The sequence below is a fragment of the Thalassophryne amazonica genome, chromosome 20, assembly GCF_902500255.1.
Source record: "Thalassophryne amazonica chromosome 20, fThaAma1.1, whole genome shotgun sequence".
In the NCBI taxonomy this organism is placed as follows: Eukaryota; Metazoa; Chordata; class Actinopteri; order Batrachoidiformes; family Batrachoididae; genus Thalassophryne; species Thalassophryne amazonica.
This window is the reverse complement of record NC_047122.1, coordinates 54,702,484-54,720,715: the sequence shown is the minus strand read 5'-3', so window position 1 is coordinate 54,720,715 and position 18,232 is coordinate 54,702,484.

Genomic DNA, 18,232 nt, shown 5'->3' with positions numbered 1-18,232 from the left:
CTGTAATTTATGTTTGTAGCATGGCCCAAGCAGAGGGTCACCCCTTTGAGTCTGGTCTGCTTGAGGTTTCTTCCTCAAAGGGAGGTTTTCCTTACCACTGTTGCTCTGGGGGTTGGTAAGTTTAGACCTTACCTGTGTGAACTGTCTTGAGGCAACTCTGTTGTGATTTGGCGCTATATAAAGGAAAATAAATTGAAATTGAACTGAAATTTGCATTTGCTTCATTCCGTCACACTTCAGCACAATGTATGGTAAATTACGCTGTGACAAGTAAAGAAAAACTCATTTTCACTTGGAGAAACATCTCAAACATACACCACATATTTCCTCCTGGGACAGAAGCACCACCTCATCCGCAGGCTCCTCCCCTTCCACAAACCTGTGGAGTCAGAAAAGACGTCTCATTTTTCTAAGCGTCATGGTTACATTCTCGGGCAAATGTCTCGTGTTAAAAATTGGATTTGTGAGTGTGTGTAAGCTCTATTTACAGAAGAGTAACATCCTGGGAGGACCAAGAGCTGAATCAATATGGATTCTTTGGAAGGGAGAATCAATACGGAGAAGCAAAGGTTAACCTGCCTCAGACGATGGCTCTCTGCAAGTATCTTGTGTGCCCTAACCTTTAGCATGGCTTCACTGACTGTGGCGGCCACTGCTGTGGTTGTGTTTAACCAGCTGCATCAGCCACTGCGTTGACATGACACAAATGCAAGTTTTACCACCAACTTCTTTGCTGATAATAGTGATTAACCACATGTAGTGAGTTGCCAATTGTGTTCCTGATGTCAGGCAAATTACAACACACATTAATGTTGAGTAAAATCACGACGTGGGCGGCAGACTGAACTTATTCAATAGATTTGTTGCATATTATGTCACATTACCCAAGAGCCTTTGCAAGGTACAACCTTTGAGGGCTGTTTTGCCATTGCTTGTATCCATCAATATATCATAGAGCATTTAACAACAAAATTTTGGCTACAATATTTTGGCAGAGGTAGTTGGATGACCAGTGTCCATAGGACACGCAGAGAGAAAAAGTATAGGTGAAGCTGTTGAGCTGGGATACAAGTTATACAACGGCCCTTTGTAATATGCCTCCTACCAGGTTGGCTTATAAACTGCAGAACTGGCAACTGGCTGGCTTATAAAGTGCAGACCTAGCAACCTGGCCTAAAATGAAACAAAGGAGCTCGAGCTGTTCAACTCTGAACAAAAACTGTAATAATCGCTGCTTCGGTTTTACATTTTTACCCCAATGGAGCACGATCAAGCAAGTTTCAAGCCTTCTTGGTCCATCCAATGACATGGATGGATCATGAAGGTACTATGATGCTTCAAAACGTGCCCCAATTTGTTATTCGGGATTAAATGATAAGGAACAACACTCTGTGGAATAGCCTCATTAAAGGGTTTTCTTTTATTTGCTTGTTTGTTTTTTACTCAGTAAAACTCCAGAACTGAAAACTGCAGTTCCTTGAATGGCCACTCGAGGCTGGCTCTTGAAGCAAGTCAATACCTACAGAGCCTCATGTTATTGTGTCCAATTTCACAGCAGAAATAAATGCTTACAGTCTGATACACAAGAGGATTTAGTCTAAAAAGTTAGTTTCCCTGCTCATGACAACTGTACAGTAGGGAATAATATAACTATATATAACTAATCTGTTTGAGCTATTTTAAGCCATAAAGATCAATAATTAGGGGTGTGGTCTCTTTGACTGACAAGTAGTCTGTTGACTCCGCTTTACAAAATTAGGAATTTGACTATTCTAGTGATTGTGAATGCTTTGAAATTGTGCACAATAGGGACGGGGCTTCTTCTACCTGTGCAAATATCTTACTGACTGAACTTTGACTTCATGGACATGTTTCATGTTAACATATAAAAGGAAACAGCTCTTCCAAATAACTGTTCTTCAAAGAGCGTTTGTTTAATTTAGAAGAGCCACAGCAGATACAACCAGATCCGCATTGATACTTGGCACAAGTTTTACGCCGGATGCCCTTCCTGACGCAACTCCAGTGTTACCTGGAGAAACACACACAGCGCTGGTGTTCCAAGAGGTCTCCTATCCAAGTACTAACCAGGTCCCACACTGCTTAGCTTCTGAGATCTGACGGGATCAGGCTTACACAGAGCAGATCTATTAGTAGCATGGTGACTCTAGACTAATAGAGCCTTGGTTTGACTTGGTTTGAAGCAACATGCAGGTTATAGTTTTGTGAACACCTGCATACAAGCCACCTGTTATAAGAACCACTGCCCAGACTAGTTGCTCAATCACCTGAACCCAGATTATTTAGCACATTAGCCTTAGCCAGCTTGGTAATGGTCGGGCTTCATTTGTCTCATCAAGGTCATGCCGGTTTTGCCCAAGTCCCACCCCTCCTTTACCCATTTATGGGTTGATCAGGAGTTAGATGGTGTCTAAGATGGTGATATCTTGAGCTGCCTCTTTGAACTTCAAATTCACTCTTCAGAAAAGCTATTTGTGCTGTCACTCAGGGTTTGCCTAATATACAGTACGAGAGCTCTTCCAGAAATTCTAGTACCTGCATCAATGGCAAATGTCCACCGGGTGTAGATATTGCTCCATTTTGAGAACACTGAGTACAGTCTGCCTGTGACACGATGACAAACCCTTTGCTTTTTCCATACATCCATTTTCCATACCACCTTGTTCTAATCAAGGCTCACGGTGGGCTGGAGACTATCCCAGCAGTCATTGGGTGGGAGGTGGGGTACACCCTGAACATACCACCAATCTATTGCAGACATATATAGACAGACAAATACGTTCACAATCCCACCTTGAAGGGTGGGGGGCTATAGCACATGGAGAGAGCCCAAGCAAACATGGGGAGAACACGCACAACTCCACACAGAATGGAACAGGTCGGAAATTAACCTGGAACCTTCTTGCTGTGATGAACAGTGTTAACTATTAAGCCCACATGGTGATCCATTCAATAGAAATATGACAACCATTAAAAAAAGTTAGATTAAAAAAAAACCTTTGAAGAGCCAGTTAATCAATAATAAAAATACATGACAGGTCCAGCTGTAAAGCAAATTAAATGAATAAAATAACCTCCATTGATGGTTCTCTGTTCAAGCCCACGCACGACTTGATGTGCATCGTCACAGGTTGATTTCCTGTGTCAGTCTGAATATGTCAAGATGATCTTCTGTTCTATTTTCCAGCCTTAGCGCATGTCACTGCACCAGAGTAATGGTAGTAATTTTGGTACATTAACTGTCCAGCTATAGCGCTAAAGTAAAAATTCAATGCAAAACTGATGCCAAAAGATTTTGTTTTGTTTTGTTTTGTTTTTCATTATTAAGCTGCTACTGGGGGAGTTATGACCACTACCTTTGCACACACACACACACACACACACACACACACACACACACACACACACACACCCCAGGACTAAACCAAACCAACTTTTTAGGTTCCTTAGATGACCCCAAAACACAATCAGGATGTTCCCAAAAATAAAAACTGGCCTCAAGCCAGTTATCCAAGATGGCGTCCAAGATGGCCACCAAAATAGGGTTTTTCACTAAAACACCTTTAAACAACATATAAACAACTTCCTACTATGTATTTTAATGATAAGGGTCTATTGGTGGCCACTTTGGATGCCATTTTGAATCTTAAACCCATGAATGAATTTAGTTTAGGCACAAATGAGTTTGCTGTGAGCTGCAATAGTTTTCTGATTGAATCTCTGTGATATTTAAGTTGTTTATATGTTGTTTAAAGGTGTTTTAGTGAAAAATGTTATGTGTCGGACGCAGCTCGGAGAACCGACCAGCGTTTGAAGGACCCAGTATGAAATAAGCAGAGCACGGTACAAAGGCTAACTGAATTTAATACATAACAGTGATACAAAACATAACAAAAGAAAGTGCGGTCTGGTGTGGTGCGCTCCCAGCAGCGCTAACGGTCCGGAGCCAGAAGCTGTTCGGACCCAAGGACCCCGCCGACACCCCCCAGGTGGCCGCAACAAACCGAGTCTGTGAAAGAAGGAACCATTATGTGAGTCCACACTCTACACACAGAGAGAACCCTTAAAGGTGTACATAAACAGCAAACACTTCCTGGCTTGATTACTAATCAGCTTCCCAACCTGCAGGCATGGAACATCCAGTTCACAAAACTCCACTGCAGTGGAAGCCGATACATGACTAACATACAGCTCAATATAAAAAGGTGTGAGGGACACCACATTTACTGACTGTATAAACGTTAGTCACAAAATCTAACATACCTCAGGAAGTGTGCTGACGAGCGTGAGACCTCACCCCCTCCTCTTTCACAGACCGTGCATCAAACCTGGACGTTCTCTGCATCCACTGATGATGAGATGGCTCCCGAGACGACGATCTCACCCGTCTGGTCACAAGGTCGTGTCTCTGGCAAATACACACTGTATACTCCAGTCTTAAATGCCACCATGTTCCAATCCATATAGATGCACCTCAGCTGTGAGTCCTGACGAGCCGCAGGTGATCAGGGTGAGGTCCTGATAACCTCAGCAACACAGCCACTCAGTCCCAAATGCAAACCACCTGGAAGGAGAAACAAAGGACAGAAACAAAAAGGCAGCCAGGCCCCCCCAGCCATATAACAAAAAACCCCATTTTGGCAGCCATCTTGGACGCCATCTTGGCTAACTGGCTTGAGGCCAGTTTTTATTTTTGGGAACATCCTGATTGTGTTTTGGGATCATCTAAGGAACCTAAAAAAGTGGTTTGGTTTAGTCCTGGGGGGGAGTGCAAAGGTAGTGGTCGTAGCTCCCCCAGTGTGCTTTGTAAACAAGCATTTTTGTTTGAGTTACATATGTATTACGTATGTGTTGCATATGCAATGACGCTTTTTAACACAAAGATCCTGACTGAAAAATAAAGTACTTTTGACTGTAACATTTTCTATATCTACATGACTATTAGCAAACTTGGAATGTACACTCAACAGCCACTTTATTAGGTACAGATGTTCAATTGCTAGAAATACAGTCGCTAATCAGCCAATCACATGGCAGCAACTCGGTGCATTTAGGCATCAAGACATGGTGAAGATGACTTGCTGAAGTTTAAACTGAGCATCAGAATGGGGAAGAAAGGAGTTGAAGTGACTTTGAATGTGGCATGGTTGTTAGTGCCAGATGTGCTGGTCTATTTCAGAAACTGCTGATCTACTGGGATTTTGATGCACAAACACCTCTAGGTTTACAGAGAATGGGCCAAAAAAGAGAAGATATCAGTGACCGACAAAATTGTTGTGTGGACGAAAATGCCTTGTTAATGTGAGAAGTTAGAGGAGAATATGGGCAGATTGGTTGAATGGGCGACTCTGTGATGCTATTATGACAATATGGACCAACATCTCTGAGGACTGTTTCCAACCACCTTGTTGCTGAATTTATGCCATGGAATAGTTCAAGCAGTTCTGAAGGCAAAAGGGGATCCAACCCAGTATGAGCAAGGTGTACCTAATAAGGAACTCTATTGATTTTGACTTCAGAAGGTCAAAGCAGGTCAATGTCACTAGGGAGGTGGTGGCATAATTTTTTGCACGTTGGATTGTGATGCCAATGATCCAGGTTAATTTCGCAATCATAGGCAAGCTCCCAAATGGTACTTCAAACAGGGGTGGTGGGGAGGTAGAGACAGCTTTCGTTGGCTACCTACGTTAAATAAAGACCTCTGCTTTGACTAGAATTTGACCTGAGCAGAATTGCCTATATTTGTTAGATGTGATCGTGATTTGGAGCAAGTTTGCCAAGTTGACATGGCTACCAACATTAGAAAATGATCTGTGACGCACCGTGCAGGATGGGCTTGACTTTTAAATAGACAATTACGTGAAAAGAAGCGAGCAGGGTCGGCTTGAGTGGGAGACAGTCACAGAGGTTTAAAAATATTGTGAGAAAGCAAAGTTGCTTCGGGCCGTGCAATCACAGAAAATGACATGACATTTCGAACTCACTTTGTTTCATACAGCAATCATCTCCACAAATTACCAAACCAATCATCCATGACTACTTCTGTCTCTTCCTTTCTTTTCTGAAGGCAGGATGTGTGCAGTACAGATGACGCTTTCGAGCACGCCCTCTCTGTAAAATTGGTTCCATATTTCAAGGGCAAATGCTGTTATTGACCTTGATATGCACTCGATTACTTGCAGGTGAAATTAATAAATGGGCTTCTGGCTAATGGGGATAAGAAGATTGGCCTTTTTGTTTGACACCTTTTATCTCTCGCGGTGGCAGTGTTCTCGGTCCATTTCCGGGTACAGTTCCATTTTCAAACCATGTATCCTGCAGATTAAAGTAAACTGCGGTGTCACAATGTGGCTAGGCACAATTATCTAGTTTTAGGACTCACTTGTTCCATACAAACATCCACCACCCCCCCGCCGCCAAATAGGTTTAAATTGTACAAACTCTGTCCTGGCAAAATGTTGCTGTTCAAACTGATTATAAGGTTCCTGCAAATGGATTTAATGCTCGTCCAAACGCGTGTGTCTTTAAGCAACAGCAATTGGTATAGGTGAGCAGCAGCATGACACTCACATAGGGAACAAGAGCAATCTTCTGACATCCGCCAATCCAGATCTGGATCACCTCCAAATTCAGTGGTCTTCTGTGGTCTAATATCTATCTGTGGTGCAAATTTGGTTAGAATCCATGAAGTAGTTTTGAAGAAATCCTTCAAAGCCTATATATAGGGAAATCTTGATCCAGAATCTGGATCTGGATCCGGATCACCTCCAAAATTCAGTGAAGTCTTCCACCCCTAATATTGATCTGTGTTGCAAATTTGGTGCAAATCCTTGAAGTAGTTTTGAAGTAACCCTTCAAAGCCTATAAAGGGAAATCTTGATCCAGAATCCAGTGGATCTGGATCCCTTCAAATTCATTGGAGTCTTCCATGGTCTAATATCTATCTGTGGTGCAAATTTGGTGAGAATCTGTGAAGTTTTGAAATAACCCTTCAAAGTGTACATAAAGGGAAATCTTGATCCAGGATCTGTATCTGGATCCAGATCACCTCCAAAATTCAGTGGAGTCTTCCATCCCCTAATATCTATCTGTGGTGCAAATTTGGTGAGAATCCGTGAAGTAGTTTTGAAGTAACCCTTCTAAGCCTATATAAAGGGAAATCTTTATCCAGAATCCAGATCTGGATCCGGATCACCTCCAAAATTCAGTGGAGTCTTTCATGGTCTAATATCTATCTGTGGTGCAAATTTGGTGAGAATCCGTGACGTAGTTTTGAAGAAATCCTTCCTATATAAGGGAAATCTTGATCCAGAATCCAGATCCGGTGTCGCAGACCGAACAGTCCGCCCTGCCTCCACTGTGCATGCGTCATTTCAGAGCTGTCGCTCGCTCGTCTGAGATGGAGTCTATTCACTCAAAGCGATCAAATGGATTAATGTGATTATTAACCATCAGATGACAAGGTAAAACCTCTTAATCATGCTAAAGTCAGTTTTAAGCAGAAACGAGGTGAACTGAGGTGACGCTTTGAAATGACCGACACGCAGTGAAGGCATCAGCTAGCAGCTCATGTAGCCGCGGTGCTCTGATCACGTCCTCCATCTTTTATGATGAAATAATGCTGAATTTATGTGGAAATGATTGTTGTACAAAAGCTTCAGATACCTGTTGATGAGATAGATCATGACTGGAGTGCAGTTTGAAGCAGAAATAATGTGATAATCCGTGAAACGCGGCAAATGACGCATGCACAGTGAAGGTAGGGCGAACTGATTTTTAGGGGGGACCATTCAGTCGGCGACACTGGATCACCTCCTTGGAGTCGTCCATGGTCTAATATGTATCAGTGTTGAAACTTTTGTCAAAATTTGTGCAGTAGTTTTGATGTAATCCTGCTAACAGTAATCAAAGCCGATAAAAAGTTAATCCTGATCCAGAATCTGGATCCGAATCACCACCAAAATTTAATGGCTTCTTTCTTTGTCTAATATCGTTCTGTGGTGAAAAGTTCATCAAAATTCATGCAGTAGGTTTGATGTAATCCTGCTAATCAAAGCCGATAAAAAGTTCTTCTTGATCCAGAATCTGGATCTGGATCACCACCAAAATTAATGGGTTCTTTCTTGGTCTAAAATCGATCTGCGGTGAAAATGTCATCAAATTCGTGAGGTAGGTTTGATGTAATCCTGCTAACAGTAATCAAAGCTGATAAAAAGTTAATCCTGATCCAGAATCTGGATCCGGATCACCACCAAAATTTAATGGGTTCTTTCTTGGTGTAATATTGATCTGCAGTGAAAATTTTGTCAAAATTCATGCAGTAGTTTGCTAAAAGTCAGACAGACAAATAATAAACGCCGATGATTTTATTACGTCCTTGGCAGACATAATAATAAAACGCCACTCCAATGTGACAGTTTTAATCAAACAAGTCTCCACAGATAAGCACAGACAGGGAGTGAGAGTGGGCTGCTGGCATATCAGCCAGCGCTGTCAGCAGACAGCCTTAATGTTCACAACTCATCCAGCCAACGTATTCATCAAACACGGCACCGACAGCATGTCCCACTGCCACAAAACATCTGCCAGCTCCGTACTTTGGTAGGGAAGTGCAGCATTGATCACCTCGTCAACTCAACGCAGTGATGCACGGCACTTGTCAGTTGAAGTGGTGGACATACCTGATGCTGACTTGTGATATACCCTGGTTAAAGAAATAAAAAAACTAAAATGTGGGCACTGGCATGAAGAGCCAAGAAGATGCAGGTTTTCCTTGACACAGGTCGCAGGGAAAAACCACCTGCTGAGCTTTCTGGTTGGACGGAAAACCTGCACCGTCTTGGCCTTTCATGGTGCACTGTTGCCCGCCTTATGGAACACTTTGCTACTGTGGCAATGATTCAATTACTAACAGCCATAAACAACAAAATTCACCTAAGACCTCATCTCAGGAACCACTGAGGTTAGAAAGCAGATGTTGGGTTTTTGGTCCGTGCAATGGCAACTGGGAACTTGGAGTTTTGGAGAAACACAGAATGCAGAACCACCCAGGGTCAAGGATGGCAACTGCCAAGTCCATCTTTACCCTGAAAGATGCAAACTATGTGTTGCTGGTAGGTGATGCATGGGCATCTTCTTGGCTTTGTCCAGTCACTGGGGCCCTGAAGACTTAGCCAACTACATTTTCAGGGAAGTGCACCATATGACCAAACTGTCCCAACTGGCATTCCCTCACAATACAAGTGGCATGCCTCTTTAGAGTCTCCCTGAGTAGTTGTTTGTTTGACACAAGTCATAACAAATGGTCCGCGTCATCGGGCGACACAGGTACGACAGGAAACATACAGCTGTTTATCATCCAAATATCACGGACAAAGTGACAAGAAGAACCAAAACCACTTACTTATGGAAGGAAATATTGTCTCCCTTGTTCCTCCGTTTGTGGCTTTGCCAACATGCGCAGCTTTCCGGCATATCCCACCTGTTTCTTGAACTTCTATGCACGCAAATCACTAACTTGCCCGGAATTAAAATGGCGACCACGCATCCTTACTGACAGTATTTATCTAATGGTTTTCATTATGCTGTTGTTCTTATTTTGAAAGTTCAATAAGTGGACTGATATGTTAAACATGGTGCAAATGCTATGTGAAAGACTAAAGTAAGATAATTTTATGTTTACTGAACAAGTAGCAGACTTTTTGTTTTGTTTTGTTTTGTATATTGTTCTTTAAGCCACTTTTAATTACAAATTCATCCGACCACCTGAGTTTTCATTATCCTTCATTGTTTGGCATTTTGTTGAAAACTTAGCAGGTGAACACTGGGTTTAAAGAGCACCCACAATATTGTGGGTGCTCTTAATTCATAATGTGAAGTAAAACAGAGCATGCCATGTAAAATGTTGGGAAGGTGTCGTAGCACGGACCCCACAACAGGGGGCGCAATGAAGGACAATGAATAAGCCAAAAAGTAACAATTTAATGTTGTGATAATACAAACTAAATACACAGAAATTGTAAAGTCAATTGACCCAGATGAGTGGGCAGGCTCGAAAATAGAAGACCCCCGACGAGAGAGAAGCTGCGTCCACACGGCTTCCACCACCAACGGTCTAAAGAACACCGGAGCCGCCAAGTCCCGAGTCCCCAGGTGACCTCTGTCTTCGGCTGTCGACCCTGGTACTGCTGGCAGAAAGCAGAGACAAGATGAATGAGTGTGAGTCCGCACACTCAGTAATCCACAGTCTGTACACAGTTAGGAGGGAGCACCTCCACCTCCAATCACACACTCGTGCAGCTCCTGGTTAACCACTTATCTGGTTTGGAGTGTGAGGGGAAGCCGTCGCTGTCACACCAAACGCCAATCCCACAGACAAGGAAAACCACCAGGAAAACGGCTGCAACAGAAGTTCAGATTATTATACAACGTATGTGTCAGCAGAGAAATTACCTCTTCAGTAGTCGATTTCTCGGCGAGGAGGTGGAGTTGCAGTCCGGCTTATAAAGTGGTGTAGATGAGTGACAGCTGGTGCGATGAGTGACAGCTGTCACTTCTTCTGGGTCTGGCGCCCTCTCGTGCTTGGAGCCCGCACTCCAAGCAGGGCGCCCTCTGGTGGTGGTGGGCCAGCAGTACCTCCTCTTCAGCGGCCCACATAACATAAAAGAAACAGTTTTATTTTTGCTTAATAAACTGTACTATGTGGTCAAGACTACTGTATTTATATTTAGTTTGTTTTGTCTGTATTAGCATATTTGATATTGGAGTAATCCAGAAGCAATTGAAAGTAATCAAATTACATTACTTTAATGTTATGGTACTTGGATTACGTTACTGACTACATTTTTCAACAGGTAACTAGTAACTGTATCGGAATACATTTTTAAAGTAACCCACCCAACCCTGAAATTAGGATACCCAATCTGGGCCTGAAAATGGGTGTTATTTGTGGTAAAAGTTCTCCCATTGATTTTCTGGGGTGGAGTCAACATTTTATTTACAAATAAATTCATTCAAAAACCATATTTGTATGCTACTGTAAACACTGCAATGTAGCGTATCGAAATCTACCAGCAAAGGTTGAGTTCTGTGATTTCATTTGCATGCGTCTTCTGATACGGAGACTTGCGCCTGCTGTCCTTGATGTGTCTTTGTCTTGTGCAGAGTCGTACTGATGACACTTAAGAGGCCATAAAATGTTGCAACAAAGCACCTCTGTCAATAATTAATGATGTTTTTAATTTAGAGAACGAGCAACAAGATGTTGTTACACCCTTCATCTGTTTTGCTTACACTCCCTCTTGGAGCATTTAAGGAAAAAAAAAGAATTATTATGTTTTTTGGGAGTGTTTAATTGGTGGTGGCCAAAATCATTTTCTGTCTGCCGATATTTAACATCACACCAATCGTCTCAAGGATAGATAATAGAAACAAGCAGTGTTGCCACTTACTTTGAAAAGTTACTTTATTAGTTACTTTTGAGTTACTTTATACAGTTATTTCATTAGCAGCTTTATACAGATACTGTATTTGAAGCTGCCGATAGTAATGCCGATATTAATTCTGATACTAATGCCGATGTTAATGCCAATACTAATGCTGATACGATGCTACTAATAAGGTAACTAGTAATCTAACTTGGTTTCTCTTAAGATGGAGTAATCAGCAAAGTAACTAGCTAATAAGTAGTAATTAACTAATAGTTACTTTTCTGAGTACTGTCAGGAAAGACGACTTTAAGCTTGCTTTCAGCTTGTTTTCACCTTGGAATATAATACGTGCCATGGGATTAATATACATGCTGTTGGATTAAACTGCACAGTTTTTGGTACCTTCCAGGAGTAAGTGAGGTCATACCGGACTTTTCCATTGCAAATGGGGAGGCCCACGGAATGAACTCAGTGGTGAAGACGAGGGAATATGTCTAAAAATGATTCTAACATGACAAGTATGATCAAATAAAGTAGTAATGTGTTAAAATTAAGAGTTGATTAGAAGATGTATGTTATGAATAAGTGAAATGAATGATTACATGAGTTGTTTTTCATAAAAAGTGCAGAGTCAGAGAAAAAGAGGAAGTGAAGAAGATGTCGCAAGTGGGGTAAGAAAAGCTGATGTTAAACAACTGATCAAATGATTAAGATGTTGGTAAAAATGAAATGAATAATAAGGAATGAGAATGTTTGTATATGATCATATGAATTGTTTTTATGTGAAAGAGAGTTGTAATGAAATGATTGAATATGATTGATGTGATTCTAAAGAAATGATTTAAAAGAACGAATTCTCAGAAAAGCTGAAATGTTAACAGAAAAGAGGAACTTGAGAAATAAGTTACTGGTAGGGGCTGCGGAGATTTCCAGTAAAGCAGAAGGAGAAGGGAGGAGGTTTTGAGTCAACAATGTCCCCATGGTAACCAAGATCATCTGAGGACGACAAGAGTCAAGAACATATATAACCTGTTGAAACACCAGAAAACGGGGTTATTCTTCCAGGGAGAGGTGCTGTTGCCACTACTCCCCTGCTACGAGGAGATCACAAGACTTGACCATCTTGTGAACATCAACTGGAATCGTGGAGTGAGAGGATTGGAGCCATAAAAGATCATTTGAGAGAGATTTCAACTCCCACTCAGGCCGTCCAGTCACGGAGTAGCAGAACGATGGAGGATAACCATTGGCCTTAAGTCTGAGTGGGGAATGTTCAATGATTTCTCTCTCAAGGAATATCACAGCATACCAGAATGGATTAGATCAACTTTTGGTTGATTGAAGACGGAATAAATTCTTATGTGGATTAACTTCCTGAAGGATTACAATATCACACAAGGATCGTGGTCAGCTAACGACTAATAGCTGATGAAGAGGAAATCAAGTTCATCAAGCTGGGGACCTTAACCTCGAAAGCCTTCCTCCCTCACTCCTAGGAAAATTTGTTGAGAAATCAATCCATTCCCAGTCAAAGTAAGATCAGTCAGAATTATTGAATTAAAAAAAAAAAATCTCTGCCAATCATTATTCTAATTATACTTGAATTACTGTTGTGAAATTATCATCATATAACCTATTTTGATTATGTTATCGGCACTTGCAAAACCTGCAATAAAATTCCAAGCATGCAGTTAAAGTGTTAAGGCTCGGACATTGGATTATTGATGCTTCTTAAGGTGTAAAAGTTAAGTTTATTAGGTGTACAACATCAAAAGGCATCCGGATGGAGGCAGTGAGCAGCTAGACGAATCTCCTCGCCACCAGCTTGAACAGCCTTTGTGCAGCCCTGCCGGGTAATACCCGTGGAGACACGAAGGTCGGACCCCAGAGACGGAGAGCTGGTTTTACACAAACACACTCATCGGAGGGTGAGCGTGTGCCGTGTATCTAAAAGCGGGATCTGACAGTACTCAATCTTAAAAATTACCAAGTTAGATTATTAGTTACTTTATTAGTTACATTCAGCAGCTGCCAACAAGTTGTCCACAGCTGCTAATGAAGTAACTGTGTAAAGTAACTGTAAAATATAACTGTTTAAAGCAACTAATAAAGTAACTTTTCAAAGTTACTGTGGCAACACTGGAAACAAGAGAATAAGAAAGTGATAAACTGAACAGATGCTCATCTGCTGGGGTTTCTTCGGTTTTGGGAAAGCCATGTAACCTGTCAATGGCAATGTCAAAATGTATATGTAGATACTAAGATTGCTATTTTACATTTGCCAAGCAAAGACTCAATTATGAAGCATTGATGGCCATTTTGAAAAAAAAGAAACTGCCAAAAAAAGGGCATATGTTATTTACTTTCAGACGTCTCGATATCTTGTGGAAAGGGGCCAATGTGACAAATTTGGTGCTTGTAGCGAAAAACTGCATTATTTCACAGATCAGTTGGACAGTTCATCTTTTACGTCTTAGGAGCAAGTGTGGTCGAATTTATGTGTACTTTGAAATGAGCTTGTTACCCGAGGCCATCAAATACGGCCATTGTGTATTGTGAAGGCATTTCATCCGTCTACCCATCCGTCTGTGCTCAGCATAAGTCCAGTCCTATTATTGCCACAGTGTTCAAAGGGAACATTCTTGGGACATCGACCTTGGACAACTTCAAAGATGGCTAACCTTGACCTATTTTAAGAGGCATTTTAAGAGGTTAAAAAGTCACATTCTGGACCTAATTTTATGGTATGATCTCGTGGACATTAGTGTGGTGATGTCACTTCATGGTGTCGCTAGCTGCTAACTTCGCTTCATTTTTTGTCTAGAAATAACACCTTTCTCATATATTATATAAAGGCTAGCTAGAAATAAAGACTTCTAAAATTGAAAACGGTGTTTGTAACCCGATAACCTCTGGAAGGATTTACAAAACATTCAGTGAATGTTAGCATGGTGACTTCACTTCCTGGTTTCGCTAGCTGTTAATTTCGCTTTGTTTTTGGCTCAAAATAACACCTTTCTCATATATTATGTAAAGCTAGCAAGAAATAAACACTTCTAAAACTGAAAATGCTCGTTTGGAACCTAGTAACACCTCTGAACTGATTTACAAGCGCTAACTCAAAGCTAATTTACTATGGAGTTAAATTTGTCTCATTAATACCTGTAAATGCGAGTGTGATCTACAAATATTACTTGATTTGCACAGCTTCCGCTCTTCTCAAAATTGTTTTTGGTTTTTGATTGATTGATAAAGAGTCTTTATTGAACATGTACAAATTGTACATAAGACAGTAGGATCTTAATAATTAATTAAACAACTGCAAATTATAAAGAACACAATGCTCATCTGGCCAAGAGTATTTTAGCATTGCGTTTTCATTTTAATTATTATTATTATTTTGGTCCAGATGTTGTAATGATTGGCATAAAAACAACAGAAACAGGTGAGTTTGTTTTTCTTGGAGGGGACATCAAAACTGCAAGAACAAAAAAAAAAAAAAAAAAAAAAAATCAATCAAAGGAACAGCAGGAAAAGCTGAGATGAAACCAGTCATGAAATTTGTCTGAACATTGCGGCATAAAGAGCTATGAGATATGTCACACACAAGGTTGGGTAGGATTACTTTGAAAGAATACATGTGGATTACATGTATGGATGTACATACATTTGAATTACTTGTAATATGATTACTTTTGGATTACATTACAAAGTAATCCTACCCAGCCTTCACACATAACTCACATTTGCAAACACATCTGAGAGAAGTCAGAAATGCTAAAAGAACTCCAGGATATTGGTAAAATGGCATGAGCTGACCTTTCATCCAGGAAAGTAATATCCATGCAAGAGAGAGCAAATTTAAAAGGCACAGCGTAGCTGGTGAGGAGGCAGCTCCAGCTATGTGACAGTTAACCTACATGGACATTCCCGCTTATTACATTATATTATTTGAATTGTATGGTTGTACATAATGCATCACACGGGATGATTCACACTGGTGCTTCAGCAACGAATGCCCATGCATGTGCACACACAGCATGTCTACATTATACCTGCATTTGATAATGCAAAATGTATTATTGGATCACAAAATATCATGCATTTTTAGGGAAATCCAACATAATTTGCATTTTGCATTGGGATTAACAATATTGTCAAAACTGACATTGATCAAAGATCAGATCAAAACAGAAAATCTGGAAGAACTGACTCCACATTTATTATATCTAAGGTAATTGAAACAGGATCATTTTATGACATGAATATGTTTTGCACTCCATTTTTACCTGTGCATGCTTATGGCAAAAACCACGTTCTTGCACTTATGTGTGTGTACGGTGCATCTGGAAAGTATTCACAGTGCTTCACTTTTTCAACATTTATGTTACAGCCTCAAAATGGATGATATTAATTTTTTCCCTCAAAATTCTACACACAATACCCCATAATGACAACATGAAAAAAAGTATTTGATTTTTGCAAATTTATTGAAAATAAAAAACTAAGAAATCACATGTAAGTATGATCTCATGGACAAGATGCACCCTTTATTCAGTACTTGGTTAATGCACCTTTGGCATCAATTACAGCCTCTAGTCTTCTTGAATATGATGCCACAACCTTGACACACGTATCTTTGGGCAGTTTTGTCCATTCCTCTTTGTAACACCTCTCAAGCTGCATCAGGTTGGATGGGGAGCGTCGGTGCACAGCCATTTTCAGATCTCTCCAGAGATGTTCAGTCAGATTCAGGTCTGGGCTCTGGCTGGGCCACTCAAGGACATTCACAGTTGTCTGGAAACCACTCCTTTGATATCTTGGCTGTGTCTTATGGGTCATTGTCCTGCTGAAAGATGAACCTTCTGAGGTCAAGAGCACTCTGGAGCAGGTTTTCATCCAGGATGTCTCTGTACATTGGCGCATTCATCTTTCCCTCAATCCTGACTAGTCTCCCAGTTTCTGCTGATGAAAAACATCCCCACAACATGATGCTGCCACCACCATGCTTCACTGTAGGGATGGTGCCTGGTTTCCTCCAAACCTAACACCTGGCATTCACATCAAAGAGTTCAGTCTTTGTCTCATCAAACAAGAGAATTTCTTTCTCATGGTCTGAGAGTCCTTCGGGTCTCTTTTGGCAAACTCCAGGCGGGCTGTCATGTGCCTTTTACTAAGGAGTGGTTTCCGTCTGGCTGCTCTACCATACATGCCTGATTGTTGGATTGCTGCAGAGATGGTTGTCCTTCTGGAAGGTTCTCCTCGCTCCACAGAGAAATGCTGGAGCTCTGACAGAGTGACCATGGGGCTCTTGATCACCTCCATGACAAAGGTCGCTCTCCCCCAATCGCTCTGTTTAGATGGGCGGCCAGCTCTGGCAAGAGTCCTGGTGGATCCGAACTTCTTCCATTTACAGATGATGGAGGCCATTGTGTTATGTGTCGGATGCAGCCCGGAGAACCGACCAGCGTTTGAAGGACCCAGTATAAAATAAGCAGAGCACGGTACAAAGGATAACAGAGTTTAATAAACATAACAGTGATTGATAAATATAAAAGTGCGCGGTCTGGCGTGGTGGATTGCGGTGCGCTCCCCAGCGCTAACGGTCCGGAGCCAGAACCAGTTCGGACCCAAGGACCCCACCGACACCCCCCAGGTGGCCGCGACAAACCGAGTCTGTGAATGAAGAAATCATCATGTGAGTCCACACTCCACACACAGAGAGACCGCTCAAAGGTGTACAAACAGCAAACACTTCCTGGCTTAATTACTAATCAGCTTCCCACCCTGCAGGCATGGAACACCCTGTTCACAAACTCACTGCAGTGGAAGCTGATTAAAACGACTAACATAACAGCTCAATATAATAAGGTGTGAGGGACACCACATTTACTGACTGTACAAATGTTAGTCACAAAACCTAGCGTACCTCAGGAAGTGTGCTGACGAGCGTGAGACCTCACCCTCTCCTCTTTCACAGACCATGCATCCATCCTGGACGTTCTCTGCATCCACTGATGATGAGATGGCTCTCGAGACGACGATCTCACCCGTCTGGTCACAAGGTCGAGTCTCTGGCAAATACACACTGTGTACTCCAGACTTAAATGCCACCATGTTCCAATCCGTGTAGATGCACCACAGCTGCGAGTCCTGACGAGCTGCACATGATCAGCCTCAGGTGATCAGGGTGAGGTCCTGGTAACTCAGCCACACAGCCACTCAGTCCCAAATGCGCACCACCTGGAAGGAAAACCAAAAGACAGAAACAGAAGACAAACAAAAGCCAGCCAGCCACGCCAGCCACAACACATTGTGCTTATTGGGACCTTCAAAGTAGCAGAAATGTTTCTGTGTCCCTCCCCAGATTTGTGCCTCAAGACAATCCTGTCTCGGAGGTCTACAGACAATTCCTTTGACTTTATGCTTGGTTTATGCTCTGACATGCACTGGCAATTGTGGGACCTTATATGTAGACAGTGTACCTTTTCAAATCATGTCCAATCAACTGAATTTACCCCAGGTGGACTTCAGTTAGGCTGTAGAAAAACCTCAAGGATGATCAGTAGAAACAAGATGCACATGAGTGCAGTTTTGAGTTACATGGCAAAGGCTGTGAATACTTACGTACACATGATTTCTTAGTTTTTGTTTTGCTTGTATAAATTTGCAAAAACCTGAAAAAAAAACTTCTTTGACATTGTTATTATGAGGTCTTGTGTGGAGAATTTTGAGGAAAAAAGAATTTTATTCATTTTGGACTAAGGCTGTAACATAACAAA